Here is a 21573-nt window from a genome sequence, read left to right as displayed (position 1 = left end):
TAAACCCTTGAGTTGGACGTTGAAAGTATGTAAAGTTTAGCTTTCGTTTCACGCCAGCATTAGTTATGTTTGTGACGGATCGCACCCCCATGTATCTACCATCTGCCCCCCTTTGTTTTTTTGACAAATCGCACCTGGTCATACTTATGTATTTTTGGTCATTGCACAGACTAGCAAAAACGGCAAGTTGATCGGACCAATATTTTGTCAGATATTAGTCATTTTTAAATATAATATCCTTATAATCACGTTGCTATGACCGGAACGCTTTGGTGGTGACTGCTGGACAAATGTGGTACAATATGAGTGAATCCACAACAGCAGAAAAACTAGCACATCTAGAACCTGTGGATCCACATGGGTCAACGCGCTGGTGTGTAGTGTGTATATATATATATATATATATTTTACCTCTACCAAGGAGGTTATGTTTTTATCGGGGTTTGTTTGTTTGTTTGTTTGTCTGTCTGTTAGCAAGATAACTCAAAAATTTATGGAGGGATTTTGATGAAATTTTCAGGAAACGTTGATACTGGGACAAGGAACAAATGATTATTTTTGGTGGTGATTGGGGGGAGGGGGGACTGATCTGCCTTGGTGGAGGTCTGCGCTCTCTGAGTGCTTTTCTAGTTTTTATTCGAATGTAGAATAGAAACCTCCGTGTATGAGAGCACCTGAGGACGTCAGCGTGTCCCAGACTCACGTTGGTTAAAATATTCAGACTCATTCTGTCAAACACTGAACCCTTGGTTGGCTCCAGTACAGTTAGTGTTCGTGGCCTTAATTCCATCAGACGTGTGTGTGAAGATGTTCTGGGTTAAAACATCAGGTAAAATCAGCCTCCGATGGAACCAGTACACGCTGTCAAACAAACACCAGTGAAACCACGTTAACATCAGTATGGTGGCGGCTGGTACATGAGGTATACCATGAACTGAACATAAACCCAGTGTGTCCATCCACTGTCACTGATCCAACTCCATGGGTTTCACTGGGGAATCAATGTTCACCTTTTTTATTCATTTGGTTCTTTATTTTTTTGCTTGTTGCTTTTTCCATGTTATATATTATTTCGTAATTTTTCCTACTTGATTTTTATTTATTATTTTACCTGTTTTTGTTCATTTTCTTTTTTTTCTTCAAATTACTTCATTTTGTTGATTTCTTATTAATTTTTACTTTATTTTACTCAGTTTTTTTGCAGATTTTTTTCATGTTATTTATAATTTTGTTTGGTTTTTTTTCTTCATTTTGATCCATTTTATCCACTGTCATTGATCCAACTCCATGGGTTTTACTGATGAATCAGTGTTGTAGAAGATGATGCTGTTTCCATGGTAACCAAGAGCCTCTGAATGACAGATAATGTGATGTACGTTGTGTAAATCATGTAATTTCTGTGCTTTATAAATTCATCCCCTGGGGTTGGTTGGACTCAGGGTGTTTTCTTAGACAAACCCAGACCCGGTGGTGGCCTGTATGTGGGGGCGCTGGCAGGCGGTGGCGGCGGCGGCGGCGGAGGAGGGTGACAGACGGGCTGTTGAGGAGGAGGGTGACAGACGGGCTGTTGAGATCCCACAGTTGTCGGAGACTGGAATTGGATGGTGAAGGGGCCCTCGCATAAGTTAAACAAGCTCCAGTGTTCTGGAAGGACGGAGGTAAGTTTCCTGGGCCGATGCACAGGTCGGCCTTTGTATGAAGCAGACGGCGAGGAAACGTCTACGTCTGTAGGTAACGGCGAAACATGGCTGAGAACATAAACCACCGTCATGAGTCCGATCAGTTACAGGACTACACACTGAAAACCACCACAGACTGGCCCCAATCCCAGTCCAAGACCAGAACCAGCACTGAGCCTGTTTCCATGGTGACGGAATGAACAGAGGAACCAGGAGGAACCGGGGTGGACCCTCCATGGTCCAGGTCGGATGGAGGTTCTGTGGTTGGAGGGAGCAGCAGCTGACGTGGTGAGTTTCCAGAAGACACCAACAAAAACCAAACCAATGCATCTGTGTTGAGTTAAAGACCCGACGTTTAACCCTTAAAGACCCACAACTGGTTTTTATTGTGATTTCCAAATTAATTTCTCTACATTTAACCATCACCAAGTTTTTTATCACCATTTTTTATTATGTTGTCCTTTGCACTTTTTTTTATTTTTAATTTTTATGCATTATTTTGTTTGTCATCTTAATTTGTCATTTTATATTCATTCTTTTCAGTAATTGGTTTACTTTGTCAATTATTTAGTTTATTTTCTTTGTTATGTTCATTTTCTTCATTATTTTGTTCAATTTCTTTTTTATTTTGTACATTTTATTGATTGTGGAACTTCCAAATTATTCTTCCTCTACTTCCTTTAACCTTTCCTAAGTGATTTCTCACCATTTATTATAATATTTTCCTCTTTATTTCAGATTTTACACTGAAAATAACGTAGAAATAAAGGGTAAATTCAAAGGTTATTACATTGAAACCAGGAAAACTGAAGAAACAGTGTCGTTTTCAGTCCAATCTGTCATTAACTGAATATAAGCCCAGTGTGTTCATCCACTGGCATTGATCCAACTCCATGGGTTTTACTGGTGAAGCAATGTTGTAGAAGATGATGGTGTTTCCACGGTAACTGCGGAGCCTCTGAACGTCCAATAATATGATGTATGTCATGTCAATCATGTAATTTTTGCGCTTTGCAGATTTGTCCCATTGGCCAAATCGGACTCATTGGTGGGCTCAGACCCTTTGGTGGGATTGGACCCTTTGGTGGCATCGGACTCTTTGGTGGGATTGGACCCTTTGGTGGGATCAGACTATTTGGTGGGATCGAACTCACTGTTGGTATTGGACTCATTGTTGGGATCGGACTCATTGGTGCGATCGGACTATTTGTGGGAAATGACTCTTTGGTGGGATCAGACTATTTTGTGGGATCTGACTCACTGTTGGGATTGGACTCATTGTTGGGTTGGACTCTTTGGTGGGATCGGACTCATTGTTGGAATCGGACTCTTTGGTGGGATTGGACTTATTGTTGGGTCGGATTCTTTGGTGGGATCAGATTCTTTGGTGGGATCGGACCCTTTGGCGGTCCACCCTTTGGCCCATGGGCCGTGTGTTTGATTATGTTTGGTTTCTATGTTGAAGACTGAGGTTGGATCTTCTTTAGTTCTTCTCAAACCTCTGCGACTCTTCATAATGTTAGCATAGAGATGCTAATGCTAACAGATTCCAACCCAAACATCACATAAGCACAAGCACATGCTAATGCTACATGTACTTGTAACTAAATATGTGCACTTAAGTGATGTCGTAAACTAGCCTAAGACGGTTGGAGGTGTTGTTTTCATGTACATTCTGTGACTTGTTTTAGTGGTTGTTAGGTTTTGCTCTTTAACGACCTATGCTAACAATTAGAAAACACATGCTAACTAGCTAAACATACATGGGTTCCATTTTCCAGGCCGTCCTCGTTGTAACGTCTGAATCAGCAGAAGTCGGAGCTGAAACACAAAGATCCGTATACATGCGCTCAGACGGTTTCTGTCCTCAGGTCCAGTTTAGCAGCGAAGTTAAATAAGCAAAGGGCTCGTCTGGCCCCGTTTCAGTCTGGCTTTCACTGGCACTAAATACTGGTGACAGGTGTGTGAAAGCAGCACAGCAGCACCTGGACTGCATTAGACAGACACACACACACACACACAGACAAATACATACACAGACACACAGCTGGGAACACACACACGCACAAACGAATACACACGCACACATGAATACACATACACACACAGATACACACACAGCTGGGAACACACACACATACACACACACACACACACAGATACACACATACAGATATATACACGCACCGATACACACATGCACGGATATATACAAACACACATACAGATACACACAACCACATACACACACAGCTGGGAACACACACACACATGGATACACACACATATACACACTTACAGATATATACACACACAGATACACACACACACAGATACACACAGACACACACACACACACACACACCTAGACACAGCTGGAGCACGGCCAGCTGGGAACGCGCGTGGACACACACACACACACACACACAGATGCAGCTGGAGCACGGCCAGCTGGGAAAACACACAGCGGCAGACACACACTGACACAGATACACACTCTCTGCTACACACGTCTACACTCAGCCCTCACTGTGCTCATGCACATACCGTAACTGCTGCCGTGCACGCTCCTACAGCTGTGCGTCACATGCATGGACAGGTATGCAAACAGGCCGACAGGAACACACACTCTGCTTGTTACACACACACTCTGCTTGTTACACGCACACACACATGCACTCTAATGGTTAGGCACACACACACGCACACACACACACACACACTCTGCTGGTGACACACACGTGTGCACACACACTGTCCTGACCTAAAACTAATAGTCCGAGGCTCAGATTAGCCCCCACTGGTCTTTCCTTGTGGTTCTGGTTCTGGTTCTGGTCCACAGGTCGTTGGTGTCAGTGGTCTTTCCCTCTGGTTCTGGTTCTGGTCCACAGGTCGTTGGTTGGTGTTTATGGGCTTCACCTGCCGTGTTTCCTTCTCCTGGCTGTGATTGGTCAGTTCTTGTCTTTAAAAACAGCTGGAGTTTCCAGCTCAGATGTTCTTCTGTCCACATGTTTACATCCCCTCTTGGTTTTCTGACATTATATGTCATACCCCCCACCACCACCACCACCACCACCACCACCACCACCACCACAAGTTTATCAGCAACTCTGAGCAGATGACACGGAAGTTACGCACAGTGCTGCTATGGCGACCAGGTACTCTGAAGTCAGTAGTATCCTGTAAAGGAAACGGTCTCCAGGAATAGTACCTGGTACCGAGTCAAGCTGAGTCGACCCGCTACCATGTAATGGAAACAGAACATTAAAAACCTGAATTATTGCATTAGTTTGACTAAAGCTGGACTTTAAAGTCCATGTAAACATGGTCTAACTCACCCAGATAATGGGATTAAAGTGGATCTACTGCATTTAAACGGACCGGTCTGAACCGGACCAGGTGTTCTGACACATCATGTATCTGCACTAACAGCAGAACAGACCCAGATGTGTCCAGATGTGGACAGTTGTCCAGGTGGTTCCAGTTGAACCTCTGAGTTTTGGACTATTGGAGGAAACAGTGAATATCTGCATCTATGGAGGAGATGGGATGGAACTACAGATCCATGTGAACTGGACCAAAGACAACAGAACAACTTATGAGTATGACTCCACTAAACCGTTTAAAGAAATGGACGACTGTTACATGAACACAATGCTTTTGCATAATTATTCATGTACATTTCTCTAATTATCATACTGATATTATCTACTTCATATTGTACAAAATTCTGTTCAAATTGTGTCTGAATAGAGTGTTTTAATACATATATGTGGTGTGTGTGTGTGTGTGTGTGTGTGTGTGTGTGTGTAGGTTTGTTTTCTTTTTTGTTGTATTAATACTATCTTTTTTTGCTACTTTTTTCTTAGACTTGAGTGGAGCAACTGTTTCACACAACAATTTCCCTGTGATTAATAAAATATTCAGATTTTTCAACTATATGATGACATCTTTTACTTCCTACAGTCTGAAACAGAGGAGAATTATTAGATAGATAGATAGATAGATAGATAGATAGATAGATAGATAGATAGATAGATAGATAGATAGATAGATAGATAGATAGATAGATAGATAGATAGATAGATACTTTATTAATCCAGAGGTTAATTCCAGATTGTGTCTCTTTTATGTTCATATTTCAGTTTCCATCAGTGATCTAAACCCTCACGTTTGTTCATCTACACCACTTTATTCCCTCCACCAGGAGGTATTGTGATCACTTTGCTTTGTGTGTTTGGATGCATGCATGTGTGCGTGTTTGTTTGTTTGTTTGTTTGTTAGCAAGATAACTCAAAAAGTTATGGAGGGATTTTCATGAAATTTTCAGGAAATGTTGATACTGGCACAAGGAAGAAATGATTAAATTTTGGTGGTGATCGGGGGTGTGGGCGCGAGGGTCACCAATCACCACCAAAATTTAATCATTTCTTCCTTGTGCCAGTATCAACATTTCCTGAAAATTTCATGAAAGCCCTCCATAACTTTTTGAGTTATCTTGCTAACAAACAAACAAACAAATAAACATGCACGGGAGGCAGATCTGTCTTGGCAGAGGTCTGCGCTCTCCGAGTGCTTTTCTTGTTTGTTGTGTTTTTGCATCAAACTCTCTGGTCCAAGTTTAGAATTCAGATTTTGCTAAATCGACCATAGCTGGATTTAACCATCCACTGTAACTGGACTAAACCATCCACTGTTACTGGACTAAACCATCCACCGTAACTGGACTAAACCATCCACCGTAACTGGACTAAACCATCCACTGTTACTGGACTAAACCATCCACCGTAACTGGACTAAACCATCCACTGTTACTGGACTAAACCATCCACCGTAACTGGACTAAACCATCCACTGTTACTGGACTAAACCATCCACCGTAACTGGACTAAACCATCCACTGTTACTGGACTAAACCATCCACTGTTACTGGACTAAACCATCCACCGTAACTGGACTAAACCATCCACTGTTACTGGACTAAACCATCCACCGTAACTGGACTAAACCATCCACTGTTACTGGACTAAACCATCCACCGTAACTGGACTAAACCATCCACTGTTACTGGACTAAACCATCCACTGTTACTGGACTAAACCATCCACCGTAACTGGACTAAACCATCCACTGTTACTGGACTAAACCATCCACTGTTACTGGACTAAACCATCCACCGTAACTGGACTAAACCATCCACTGTTACTGGACTAAACCATCCACTGTTACTGGACTAAACCATCCACCGTAACTGGACTAAACCATCCACCGTAACTGGATTTAACCATCCACCGTAACTGGACTAAACCATCCACCGTAACTGGACTAAACCATCCACCGTAACTGGACTAAACCATCCACTGTAACTGGACTAAACCATCCACCGTAACTGGACTAAACCATCCACTGTTACTGGACTAAACCATCCACCGTAACTGGACTAAACCATCCACTGTAACTGGACTAAACCATCCACCGTAACTGGACTAAACCATCCACCGTAACTGGACTAAACCATCCACTGTAACTGGACTAAACCATCCACTGTAACTGGACTAAACCATCCACCGTAACTGGACTAAACCATCCACCGTAACTGGACTAAACCATCCACTGTTACTGGACTAAACCATCCACTGTTACTGGACTAAACCATCCACCGTAACTGGACTAAACCATCCACTGTTACTGGACTAAACCATCCACCGTAACTGGACTAAACCATCCACTGTTACTGGACTAAACCATCCACCGTAACTGGACTAAACCATCCACCGTAACTGGATTTAACCATCCACCGTAACTGGACTAAACCATCCACTGTAACTGGACTAAACCATCCACCGTAACTGGACTAAACCATCCACCGTAACTGGACTAAACCATCCACTGTAACTGGACTAAACCATCCACCGTAACTGGACTAAACCATCCACTGTTACTGGACTAAACCATCCACCGTAACTGGACTAAACCATCCACTGTAACTGGACTAAACCATCCACTGTAACTGGACTAAACCATCCACTGTAACTGGACTAAACCCTGCATGTAAACGTACAGATGCAGACGTTAATCAAACACTGACTGGTACACACTGATAATACAAACAGGTCAAATTAAGCCTCTTAATCAACCACTTTCAGCCTTTGTTCCACCAAAACCTAGAGCTTTTATGACATATTTGAACCCTTAAAGACCCAAACATCCACCTTTAACCCTTAAAGACCCAAACATGCACCTTTAACCCCTAAAGACCCAAACATCCACCTTTAACCTAAACCATCTACTGATCTAAACTGTTTAATACCTGCTGATCCACTGATCCTATCAATACATGGAAATAATTGGTGTAAAATACAGTTTGAACCTCCAAATGGATGATATCTGATGACAGAGGCTCCATAGTTACCGTGGAAACACCGTCATCTTCTACAACATTGATTCCCCAGTAAAACCCATGGAGTTGGATCAATGACAGTGGATGGACACACTGGGTTTATGATCAGTTAATGACAGGTTTGACTGAAAAAGACACTGTTTCATCAATTTTCTTGTTTTTTTGATATAAAAACCGTCAACTTTAATCTAAGTTTTAATGAACATCTACATGGTCAGTAAATTAAATATAGGAAAATAACTGATGTTCACTGACAAAATATGAAATACGAAGGCTAATGTCACAATAAATGGTGGTAAATCATTTAGGAAAAGTTAAATATGGAGAAAAACATATTTTGGAACGGCCATAAAAGTAACACTGGGTCTGTATGGGTTAAAGCTCAGATTAAAGTTGAGGGGTTTTATATCAGAAACACAGAAAACTGAAGAAAAGTCACCGTTTCAGCCAAAATATTATGAACTGAATGAAAAAACAATCGTCTTCAACCGCTGTCATTTATCAAAGTATGTGACAAAATGAATATCTGTCTCCATTTAACCTTTAAGTTGTTTATCAGCATTTGTCAAAATATAAACAGCTGTATTTAGACTTTTTAAAGGTATTTCTCTTTATTTAACTTAATGATCAGGTAAAATGTCAGAGTACATTCAAGGGTTTTTACATTAAAACAGAGAAAACTGAAGAAAAAGTGAATTTTTCAGTCAAATCTGTCATTAACTGAACATAAGCCCAGTGTGCTCATCCACTGTCATTGATCTGATTCCATGGGTTCATTATTATTATTTCTTCAATTTTTTCAGTTTGTGGCTTATTTTTTTCATGTCACGTATTATTTTGTTGGTTTATTATTCATTTCTGTTCATTAAATTGATCATGTTTATTTTGGTTCATTTTGTTGCTTATTTTATTATTTTCTTCTTAATTTTGGTTCTTTTTTGCTCATTTTTCTCACATTATTTTTTTAATTTAAAAAAAAATTTGCAAGTCATTTTTGTTCATTTTATCTATTGTTTAACATGAACCCAGTGTGTCCATCCACTGTCACTGATCCCACTCCGTGGGTTTTACTGGTGAATCAATGTTTACATTTTTTTATTCATTTTGTTCATTTTATTGCTTATTTTCTCCATGTTATTTATTGTTTTGGACGTGTTCTTATTCTCTTTTGTTCATTTTCTTGTCCTCAAAAAAAGTCTTCAATTTAGTTCAGTTTGTGGCTTATTTTGTCAATGTTATGTATTACATTGTTGATTTATTATAAATGTTTTTCATTTTATTCATTACTTTGGCTGTTTTTGTTCATTTTACTGCTTTTATTTTTTTTATTTTTTGCTTATTTTTTCACATTATTTATTATTTTGTGGGGGGGGTTTATTCATTTTTGTTCATTTCCATCCACTGTCATTGATCCAACTCCATGGGTTTTACTGGTGAATCAATGTTGTAGAAGATGACTGTGTTTCCACAGTAACTACGGAGCCTCTGAACGTCCAAATATGGACATATCTGATGACCATGAAAAGATAAATAACTGTGTTTTACACCAATTATTTCCATGTATTGATAGGATCAGTGGATGAACAGGTAATACACAGTTTAGATCAGTAGATGGTTTAGTTAAACGTTTGGGTCTTTAAGGGTTAATGAACATCTACATGATCAGTGAATTATAGGAAAATACATGATTTACACTGAAAAAAAAAGAGCCAAATACAGCAGATAATATGATGATAAATGGCTTAAGAAAGGTTAAACAGTGTGAAAACTGGAGTGTGTCAGTTCCACAGAAGTATGAGTGGGTGTTTAAGGGTTCCATCAGACCCATTTGTATCCATCAGGTTAAAGTGCATCAGTGTTTGTTTGATCCAGACAGTGAACTGACAGGATGAGGACTGTTTTCAGAGGAAGGACACAGGAGTTTCAGCACACCTTTGACTCACAGACTGAACCAGGGACACAAGGAGGTTTTATCCAGTAACTGTGAACCACAAAACCACAATCCACCGTTCAACAAGTAGACCTGGTACACACACACACACACACACACACACACACACACACACACACGTCTTCCAACAGCTGACAAGTTTCCAGACAGACTCTGGCCTCTCTGGACACACACACACACACAGACACACACACACAGACACACACACACACAGACACACACACACACACAGGCACACACACCCGTCTGAGGGCGAGTCAGCATTATTTAGTGGATTTGTTTGGGTCTCATTGGCTCTGCTCTACCTCATAAACACACACACACGTTTCTATACATAAACGCACACACAGGAACCCAGAAACAGCAGCAGACGTCCAAAACAGCCGTGCACACGCTCAGAACATGCACAAAATACACAAAAGTCGCACACACACAGCGCCACACACTCACAGGAGGTTTGTGATGTTTACCCACTCACCTCGCCTGCAGCAGTCCAAGGGCGTCTGGGTCTGAGAGGAGGATGCCGCTCAGTGTGTGTGTGTGTGTGTGTGTGTGTGTGTCTGTGTGTCTGTGTGTGTCTGTGTGTGTGTGTGTGTGTGCCAGCAGTGTGTTGTGTTGTGGTGTGTTGTGGTGTGTTGTGTGCTGGTGTGTTGTGTTGGTGAGCGCTGCTGTCGCTGTAGAGTGAAGAGGGAGACACAGACAGAGGGAGGAAGAAAGACAAGGAAGGGAGGGAGGAAAGAAAGGTGTACTGGCCTGCATCCTTCCTCCTCCTCCTCCTCCTCCTCCTCCTCCGGCAGCAGGAGCAGCAGCAGAGTGGGAGGATCGCAGGAGTTTGGATTAAAAACACAAACCCAGGAGCTGCTGTCACGTGGTTTATTAGCATCTGCAGACAATCACATAGTAGAAGAAGAAGAAGAAGAGGGAGAAGAGGGAGAAGGTCTGATACATCCCATCAGCCCCGTTCACACCAACATTTGATTTGACCAGGAACTTCTTTACCTGGTAAAAGAATCCACGTTCATCTGTTGGCTGGGGCACTGTAAAAGGGGGGGGGGTGAACATGACTAATTCATGGGCCCAGTATTTGTGGGGGGGCATAGAGCAGTGGAGGGGGTCCAGTGGATACAGGTTAGAAGTTGTGAAAATTTTATGTAATGTCCGCTGGATAATAGAGGAATAGAAGTCGGGAGTTGAACATTGAAAGCATTTCAAGTTTCAGTTTTGTTTCATGTCAGTGTAAGTTATGTTAGCTATGGACTGCACCCCTACATATATATACACCTCCCACTCCTACAGATCAACAAGATACTGAATTTTATAAAGAAAAAATGGAAAATCAGTCTGTTTTTTAAATTTGGTTATCAGAAAAAGAAAAACTCCTTGAAATTCAATTTTAATTTTTCTATTTTAAAACTAATATCAATTAACCACTAGTTTTTGTTTTGTTTCTGGAAAGAAAATCCAATCACCAACAGATACACGGACCGAACTCCTTATTCTTCATCACATTTAGAGATTTTTCACTGGACATGAAGTAAATGAACAATAAAAGTGTCAAAGGACTAGAAGCTGAAACAGAAAATACTGGAAATACTCAAGTAAAGTCCGACTGTAAGAGCAAAAATAAGACTGAAAACAGACTAAAACTGATAAAAATGGATCCAAAATAACAGGATTAATAGAATAAAAACACACAAACAGTAGATAAAATACAGAAAAGTCACAGTTTGATTCAAAACCACATTTCCCATAATGCTCTGCTGCCCTGGGCCTTCACACAGCCACCTTTCTCCTTCTGTTTTTTTAATCCGGTTTCACAGATTTGTAAATATTTGTCAATAATATTGTATCGTGGTGCGTCTTGGTTGAAGCAGCGTCAGTATCGGAGCGCCCAGAGGAGGCCGATGTTCTGAGATAAAAAGCGTCTTTAAGGTCATTGTTCGAGTGCGAAAACCGTGACAGATGTGCAGATAATGTACGAGCTGAAGTGTGAGGTATTAAACCAACACAGCTGGCAGGACGGCCATCAGCTGAGACAATACGAGCGAGCCTGTGACGGCATCGGCCTGCAGGTTCTGACGGGAATTCACAACGCATTCATCCAGGACCACGTCCACTTTATGAAGGAAATCTGTAAAAGATACAGAAACCGATGGAAACATCCAGAAAAACACCCACTCACACCCCAGATATTCAGGGTTTTCCATCCCATAATAATGACTGTTCCTGTTTATCAGTGAACAGTGTTAGTCTGAGTCTGATAATAACTAATACAGGACATGAGGAACATAGTAAACCCATAAAGGACTCTGACTCACTTTGAAATAAAAGGATAATGGTGGAATTTAAAAACAGCCCAAATCTGAACCAAACAGATTTACTGCAGTTATTCAGCAACTGAGAGGAAATGAGTCAAACTGGGATGAAACACATGTCAAATCTGACACAACTGGATGAAGACGGACAGATCAAAACTAGATGAGTTAGTGTGGGTCATGTCTCTGAGGGTTATTCTGTTCTATTCTGTTCTGTTCTATTCTGTTCTGTTCTATTCTGTTCTGTTCTATCTGTTCTATTCTGTTCTATTCTATTCTGTTCTGTTCTATTCTGTTCTGTTCTATTCTGTTCTATTCTGTTCTGTTCTATTCTGTTCTGTTCTATTCTATTCTGTTCTATTCTGTTCTGTTCTGTTCTGTTCTATCTGTTCTATTCTGTTCTGTTCTATTCTGTTCTGTTCTATTCTGCTCTATTCTATTCTGTTCAATTCTATTCTGTTCTATTCTATTCTGTTCTATTCTGTTCTGTTCTATCTGTTCTATTCTGTTCTATTCTATTCTGTTCTGTTCTGTCTGTTCTATTCTGTTCTGTTCTATTCTGTTCTGTTCTATTCTGCTCTATTCTATTCTGTTCAATTCTATTCTGTTCTATTCTGTTCTATTCTGTTCTGTTCTGTTCTGTTCTATTCTGTTCTGTTCTATTGTTCTATTCTATTCTGTTCTATCTGTTCTATTCTGTTCTATTCTATTCTGCTCTATTCTATTTTGTTCAATTCTATTCTGTTCTATTCTATTCTGTTCTGTTCTATTCTGTTCTGTTCTATTCTGTTCTGTTCTATTCTATTCTGTTCTATTCTGTTCTGTTCTATTCTATTCTATTCTGTTCTGTTCTATTCTATTCTGTTCTGTTGTGTTCGATTCTATTCTGTTCTATTCTATTCTGTTCTGTTCTATTCTGTTCTATTCTGTTCTGTTCTATCTGTTCTATTCTGTTCTATTCTGTTCTATTCTATTCTGTTCTATTCTGTTCTGTTCTATTCTGTTCTATTCTGTTCTGTTCTATTCTGTTCTGTTCTATTCTGTTCTGTTCTATTCTATTCTGTTCTATTCTGTTCTGTTGTGTTCGATTCTATTCTGTTCTATTCTGTTCTATTCTATTCTGTTCTATTCTGTTCTGTTCTATTCTGTTCTATTCTATTCTGTTCTATTCTATTCTGTTCTGTTCTATCTGTTCTATTCTGTTCTGTTCTGTTCTATTCTGCTCTATTCTATTCTGTTCAATTCTATTCTGTTCTATTCTATTCTATTCTGTTCTATTCTGTTCTGTTCTGTTCTATTCTGTTCTATTCTGTTTTGTTCTATTCTGTTCTGTTCTATTCTATTCTGTTCTATTCTGTTCTATTCTGTTCTATTCTATTCTATTCTGTACTGTTCTATTCTATTCTGTTCTGTTCTATTCTATTCTGTTCTGTTCTATTCTGTTCTATTCTATTCTGTTCTATTCTGTTCTATTCTATTCTGTTCTATTCTGTTCTGTTCTATTCTATTCTGTTCTGTTCTATTCTATTCTGTTCTGTTGTGTTCGATTCTATTCTGTTCTATTCTGTTCTATTCTATTCTGTTCTGTTCTATTCTGTTCTATTCTGTTCTGTTCTATTCTATTCTGTTCTATTCTGTTCTGTTCTATCTGTTCTATTCTGTTCTATTCTATTCTGTTCTATTCTATTCTGTTCTATTCTGTTCTGTTCTATTCTGTTCTATTCTGTTCTGTTCTGTTCTATTCTGTTCTGTTCTATTCTATTCTGTTCTATTCTGTTCTGTTGTGTTCGATTCTATTCTGTTCTATTCTGTTCTATTCTATTCTGTTCTATTCTGTTCTATTCTGTTCTATTCTATTCTGTTCTATTCTATTCTGTTCTATTCTGTTCTGTTCTGTTCTATCTGTTCTATTCTGTTCTGTTCTATCTGTTCTATTCTGCTCTATTCTATTCTGTTCAATTCTATTCTGTTCTATTCTATTCTATTCTGTTCTATTCTGTTCTATTCTGTTTTGTTCTATTCTGTTCTGTTCTATTCTGTTCTATTCTATTCTGTTCTATTCTGTTCTGTTCTATTCTATTCTGTTCTATTCTGTTCTGTTCTGTTCTATTCTGTTCTGTTCTATTCTGTTCTATTCTATTCTGTTCTATTTATTCTGTTCTATTCTGTTCTGTTCTATTCTATCTGTTCTATCTGTTCTGTTCTGTCTATCTGTTCTGTTCTATTCTATTCTGTTCTATTCTGTTCTGTTGTGTTCGATTCTATTCTGTTCTATTCTGTTCTATTCTATTCTGTTCTATTCTGTTCTATTCTGTTCTATTCTATTCTGTTCTATTCTATTCTGTTCTATTCTGTTCTGTTCTATCTGTTCTATTCTGTTCTGTTCTATCTGTTCTATTCTGCTCTATTCTATTCTGTTCAATTCTATTCTATTCTGTTCTATTCTATTCTATTCTATTCTGTTCTATTCTGTTCTATTCTGTTTTGTTCTATTCTGTTCTGTTCTATTCTGTTCTATTCTATTCTGTTCTATTCTGTTCTGTTCTGTTCTATTCTATTCTGTTCTGTTCTGTTCTATTCTGTTCTGTTCTATTCTGTTCTATTCTATTCTGTTCTATTCTATTCTGTTCTATTCTGTTCTGTTCTATTCTATTCTATTCTATTCTGTTCTATTCTGTTCTGTTGTGTTCGATTCTATTCTGTTCTATTCTGTTCTATTCTGTTCTGTTCTATTCTATTCTATTCTATTCTGTTCTGTTCTATTCTATTCTGTTCTATTCTGTCCTATTCTGTTCTGTTCTATCTGTTCTATTCTGTTCTATTCTATTCTATTCTGTTCTGTTCTATTCTATTCTATTCTATTCTGTTCTGTTCTATTCTATTCTGTTCTATTCTGTCCTATTCTGTTCTGTTCTATCTGTTCTGTTCTATTCTATTCTATTCTGTTCTTTTGTAGTTTGACTCTTTCTCTTTTTTTTTTAATATAAACTCTTTGTTCCTAATCTTTAACTTGTTGAACAGTGACGTCAGAGCAGAGTGCATGATGGGACCAGGACCAGGACCTGGACCAGGGGGTGGTCCTGGTCCAGGTCCAGGTCCTGGTCCTGGTGACCAGGGGATGGTCCTGGTCCTGTTTCTGGTCCTGGTTCTGTTCCTTCAGGTCTGTACTGGTCTTTTCTCATATTTCTGACCTGAACACGTCTTCGTCTTTATCAAACGTGTCACATTTATTGGCTGATGGACAGACGCCAGCTCCGCCCCCCTCCTTTAAGCCCCTCCCATGGGTGTGTGGTTTTTGTGTGCAGTCATTAGTGTTGGCACATGCAGACAAAAGAGCAATGAAAGACGTTATAAACACGAGCACACGGAGGAAAAAAATAGAAACACACTGACCGAAAACAACAACAGTGAAACAAAAACACTTTTACATGAAAAACAGAAAAAAATAATACATTAAAAAAGTTAAAATGAATAAATTTAGATAAAACTGAAGCAGTGTCACCACAGATAAAATGAATGATTGTGGAGGAGGAACTGACTGGACGTGGTCGAAATGATGACTTTTTATCGCACTATTGCAAATTTATTTTCAAAATATTCGACATGAAATCATGAATTGCGTACAGATAACACACCAGTTTTAATTAACGTATTTCCTGTACGCATTATAAGCTTTATGCATGTATGTTAACGCTGTGTAAAATACCATTCAATTCGTGACATTAACACATACACCTGCATGAATCTGATTTATTGTAATCAGATTACACTGTTTACATGATCAATAATAGTCTGATATTGATCAGATGTTGCTGTTGGTGTAAATGGGTCTTTGTTCCATTTAATGTTCTTCGGTTCAGAACAGACTGAAATTATCCAAAGAATCTGAGGAAACACTTTCACATGGACCCACATTCCACTGCGTTCAGGCCTGTGACCTTTGACCCCCGTCCAGCAGGTCCCAGAGGGGGGCGGGGTCATGTGAGGTCAGCTGACCTGTAGTCCAGTGACAGTGGAACTCATGAAACTACTCTGACAGGTTAGCAGAGAACAGCACATGGCACCGCCCACACATACACATGACACCGCCCACACATACACATGACACCGCCCACACATACACATGACACCGCCCACAAAAGACTCCGCCCACACATGACACCACCCACACATACACATGACACCGCCCACACAAGACTCCGCCCACACATGACACTGCCCACACATACACATGACACCACCCACACATGACACCGCCCACACATACACATGACACTGCCCACACAAGACTCCGCCCACACATGACACCACCCACACATACACATGACACCGCCCACACAAGACTCCGCCCACACATGACACCGCCCACACATACACATGACACCACCCACACATGACACCGCCCACACATACACATGACACTGCCCACACAAGACTCCGCCCACACATGACACCACCCACACATACACATGACACCGCCCACACAAGACTCCGCCCACACATGACACCGCCCACACATACACATGACACCACCCACACATGACACCGCCCACACATACACATCACACCGCCCACACATCACACCGCCCACACATACACGACACTGCCCACACACGACACCACCCACACATGACGCCGCCCACAAATACACACGACACCACCCACACATGACACCGCCCACACATACACATGACACTGCCCACACACAACACCACCCACACATGGCACCACCCACACATGACAGTGCCTACACATGCACATGACACCACCCACACATCACACCGCCCACACATACACAACACTGCCCACACACGACACCACCCACATATGACACTGCCCCCACATGACACCACCCACAAATACACACGACACCACCCACACATGACACCGCCCACACATACACATGACACCACCCACACATGACACCGCCCACACATACACATGACACTGCCCACACACGACACCACGCACACATGGCACCACCCACACACGACAGCGCCCACACATACACATGACACCACCCACAGGTGGAGGAGACACATGGACATTCCACTTATGCTGTCCACATCCTGCTGAGGGTCTCAGAGTCCACCACACCCACTCACATGCCAACAACCACGCCCACTGCCACACCCACCACCATACCAATCCATGTCAATAATTGGTGTAAAATACAGTTCTTCATCTTGTCATTTTCATCAGATATAACCATATTTGGACATTCAGAAGCTCTGTCGTTACCGTGGAAACACTGTCATCTTCTCCAACATTGATTCCCCAGTCAAACCCATGGAGTTGGATCAGTGACAGTGGATGGACACACTGGGGTTATGTTCAGTTCATGACAGATTGAACTGAAAAAAGTCACTTTTTCTGAGACTGGTCTCATTAAATTGTGTCGTATTCAGATAACACACCGATTAAAAGTGACGTGTATATTTATGTGAGTCACGATATGATGTTGCTTTTTGTTCAGTTTTCTCTGTTTTGATTTAATAACCTTTGAATTTACTCTGAGCTTTAATGAACAAATACATGATCAGTGACTTAAATAAGAAAGTATATGATTTTAACTGTAAAAATGTAAAATACAGATGAAAATATTTTAATAAATGGTCATAAATCACTTCATAAAAGTAAATAAATGTGAGACAGTGCCGTACTAACAGTCGTAGGTGTTTAAGGGTTAAGTATCTTTTCTTATGTTCAATATTCTAATAAGGATCCGTTGTGGACGTAACAGAAGGTCATTGGTTCCCATCAGGGGGCGGAGTTAAACCACAGCGCTGTTTCAAATCCGTCAGATGTGGGCGTTTGTTTCCCGGCTGCTCGTGTTTCACAGACGTTTGGAGAATCTGAGGGGTGGGGTCGAACCCCTGGGTGATACTGCACCCTTTGTGTCCCTGCCCCAAGCCTTTGAGCAGGTGCAACAGCTGACGGCGACGGCTGCCTCCACACCGTCCACCAGCAAGGCCTGATGGGAACCACAGCAGTGGGTGGGGGGAGGGGGTCAAATATGGAGGAACAGGAGGAGGAACAGCACGGAACCTTATATGGACCAGAACCAGCTCATATGAGACGAGCTTCTACTGAAACCGAACCAACACTGACACGGAATGTTCCAGTTCCACATACACACTAATATGATCCAAAGGCAAATAATATCATAAGAACCTAGAAATAATGACAATGCATTGTGGAAAAAATAATCTTACATTATGCCTGTAAATAAAGACAACGCCAATGTTTTCTCTTTTAGTGCAAAAAAATAACATTAAATTATTAACAAATGATTCTTTAATAATAAAATATAAATAACCTGAAATGTGTGAAGAAAAATCAGTGTAACTGTACCAATATTCTGCCTGTTATTAAATGTAGATCTGATCTGTAGTGAGAGAACAAAGTCGTAAAATATGGAGATAAAACACATAATTTTACAAGAATAAAGATGTGAAATATGGAGATAAAACCCGTAGTTTTATGAGAATAAAGTCATAAAATATGGAGATAAAAGCCGTAATTTTATGACAATCTGTAGTGAACATGTTTTGATGAGTTGAGGTGTAATATTGGTAAAATTACAAAATTTGTGTTTTTTAAAAGTTATTCACAAATTTTTTTTTGATACTTTGCAAATGTAAATATTTTCATAATTTCATGTTATTTTTTGCACTAAAATAAAGACAAACATATATTTGTCGTTATCTATAGTTTGTTCTGTTGTGCTTGTACTGGTTCTGATCCACTTACAGATCAAACTGGTCTGAATGTTGAACCTGAACTGCTGCTTTAATGGTTTATTCTATTATTTATTTACATGTATATGTGGTTTATCTATTTACACTAGTTTTTCTTATTGTATATATTTTCACCAAATCAGAAAAAGTTCACATTCATCAGCCTCCGGATTCTGAAAAACCTGAAAAACATGTTTCCACTGAAATTACCCTGAAAAAAACTTTCCCTTGAGCCCAAACTTTCCCTGATTGAAGTTCCAGCAGGGGGCGGGACTTTTCACATTCCTGGAATTCTTGGGGGCGGGGCTGTGTGTTAATGAACACTGATTGGTCGAACACACTGTTGGTGTTGCAGTTATATTTACCATCTATGTTTAATCCAGTGGTGTGTACTTGTACTTTTACCTCAATATCTGTACTTGTACTTTTACTTCAGTGTGTGTACTTGTATTTCAGTCTGTGTACTTGTACTGTGGACCTTTGTAAACATGTAAACCCGTCCTTCTGGACTGTCCATGTTATGAACAGTCCAGATCCCCCCCCCCCCCCCCTCACACCGGCCCCTCCCATGATGCACTGCTATGCTGTCAGCTGTCCTGTGTGTGTGTGTGTGTGTGTGTGTGTGTGTGTGTGTGTGTGTGTGTGTGTGTGTGTGTGTGTATGTGTGTGTGTGTGTGTGTGTGATGACGGTGCACATGGACGCCTGTGGGGGCCGTCCTGTCCACAGGACCTTTAAAGTTTAAAGGGACACATGACACACACTCACCCACAGACCATCCATGTGGGTCTGAACCCTGGACTAGGACCCTCTGAGCCCCTCAGCCGGACTAGGACCATCTGAGCCGCTCAGCTGGACCAGGACCCTCTGAGGCCCTCAGTCGGACCAGGACCCTCTGAGCCCCTCAGCCAGACCAGGATCTTCTGAACCCTCCAAGACAATCTGAACCTTCTGAAGCCCTCAGACCAGACCAGACCTGAGCCCTCCAGGACCTCCTGAACCCTCCAGGACCCTCTGAATGTCCTTGGCTGGACCAGGACCTCCTGAACCCTCCAGGACCTTGTACACCCGTGAGAGCGGATCAGACCTGAACCCCCTAGGATCAGACCTGAACCCCTCGGCCGGGCCAGGACCTCCTGAACCCTCCAGTATCCTCTAAACCTTCTGAACCCCTCAGACCGGACCAAACTTGAACCCTCCAGGACCATATGAACCTCCAAAACCCCTCAGCTGGACCAGGACCTCCTGAACCCTCCAGTATCTTCTAAACCTTCTGAAACCCTCAGACCGGACCAAACCTGAACCCTCCAGGACCATCTGAACCTCCAAAACCCCTCAGCTGGACCAGGACCTCCTGAACCCTCCAGGACCTTCTAAATCTTTTGAACCCCTAAGACTGGACCAGACCTGAACCCTCCTGGACCCTCTGAACCCTCCAGGACCTCCTGAACCCTCCGAGACCTTCTGAACCACTCAGACAGGACCAGACCTGAACCCTCCAGGACCCTCTGAACCCTCCCGGACCTTCTGAACTGCCAGGACCCTTTGAACATCCTCGCTCCTGCTGGTTCCTCCTGTTTCCTTCTGGTTCCTCCTGGTTCCTACCGGTTCCTCCTGGTTCCTACTGGTTCCTCCTGGTTCCTGCTGGTCCCTCCTGGTTCCTGCTGGTTCCTCCTGGTTCCTGCTGGTTCCTGCTGGTCCCTACTGGTTCCTCCTGGTTCCTGCTGGTTCCTGCTGGTCCCTACTGGTCCCTTCTGGTTCCTCCTGGTCCCTACTGGTCCCTACTGGTCCCTTCTGGTTCCTCCTGGTCCCTACTGGTCCCTCCTGGTTCCTGCTGGTTCCTCCTGGTTCCTGCTGGTCCCTCCTGGTTCCTCCTGGTTCCTGCTGGTCCCTACTGGTTCCTCCACTATGGGGGCATTTATCGCTAAGATGCTGCTTCCCACCGTCAGCAGTCTGGTGTTTCTGCCGACCGCCAGTGTGGCGGCTAAGCGGGGCTTCCACATGGAGGCCATGGTCTACTTCTTCACTATGTTCTTCACGGCGGTAAGACAAACCAGAACTGGAGCACGTACACCAAACATCTGACCTGAATGACTAAAGATGGACTGTCTGATGAGTTCATGTACACGTTCAAACAAACCCTCCTGAAGTCCATCATAAAAAAATAAAATAAAAAAAAACACAGACTGAAATAAACTACAGCAAAATATTAGAGTTTAAACACTTTAAAGTTGTTTTTCCCACTGTCTGCATGAATTATATCATGTTTTTTGCAGATAAGGACAATCCTATTGAAATTTATTTTAAAATCAACTTATTTATTGGATCCTAAAATATAAAACTGTCATTTATTGAACCTCCTCAAAGCCTGAAAATGTCAACAGAGGAAGATGATTCTGAGGTCTTTTATGTAACGGTCACATACCAGTCAGACCAGTACAATGACAGAAGAACAGAGAAATGAGGAAAACTCCACAGTGTTCTGTTTTA

The 21573-nt window shown here is 41.2% G+C and overlaps 1 protein-coding gene across 1 annotated transcript in view; it reads right to left on the bottom strand.

The window, feature by feature from the left end:
• Positions 1-10618, bottom strand: part of LOC115425748 (ADAMTS-like 2) — a 42246-nt gene extending 31628 nt beyond the window's left edge. The window contains exon 1 of the mRNA XM_030143489.1: positions 10509-10618. The gene's annotated coding sequence lies outside the window, so the exon portion shown is untranslated. The remainder of the gene's footprint in view (positions 1-10508) is intronic.
• Positions 10619-21573: the final 10955 nt, after the last annotated feature.

This window comes from Sphaeramia orbicularis, chromosome 9 (genome assembly GCF_902148855.1).
Source record: "Sphaeramia orbicularis chromosome 9, fSphaOr1.1, whole genome shotgun sequence".
NCBI classification, from domain to species: Eukaryota; Metazoa; Chordata; class Actinopteri; order Kurtiformes; family Apogonidae; genus Sphaeramia; species Sphaeramia orbicularis.
This window is presented reverse-complemented; position numbering and strand designations above follow the sequence as displayed.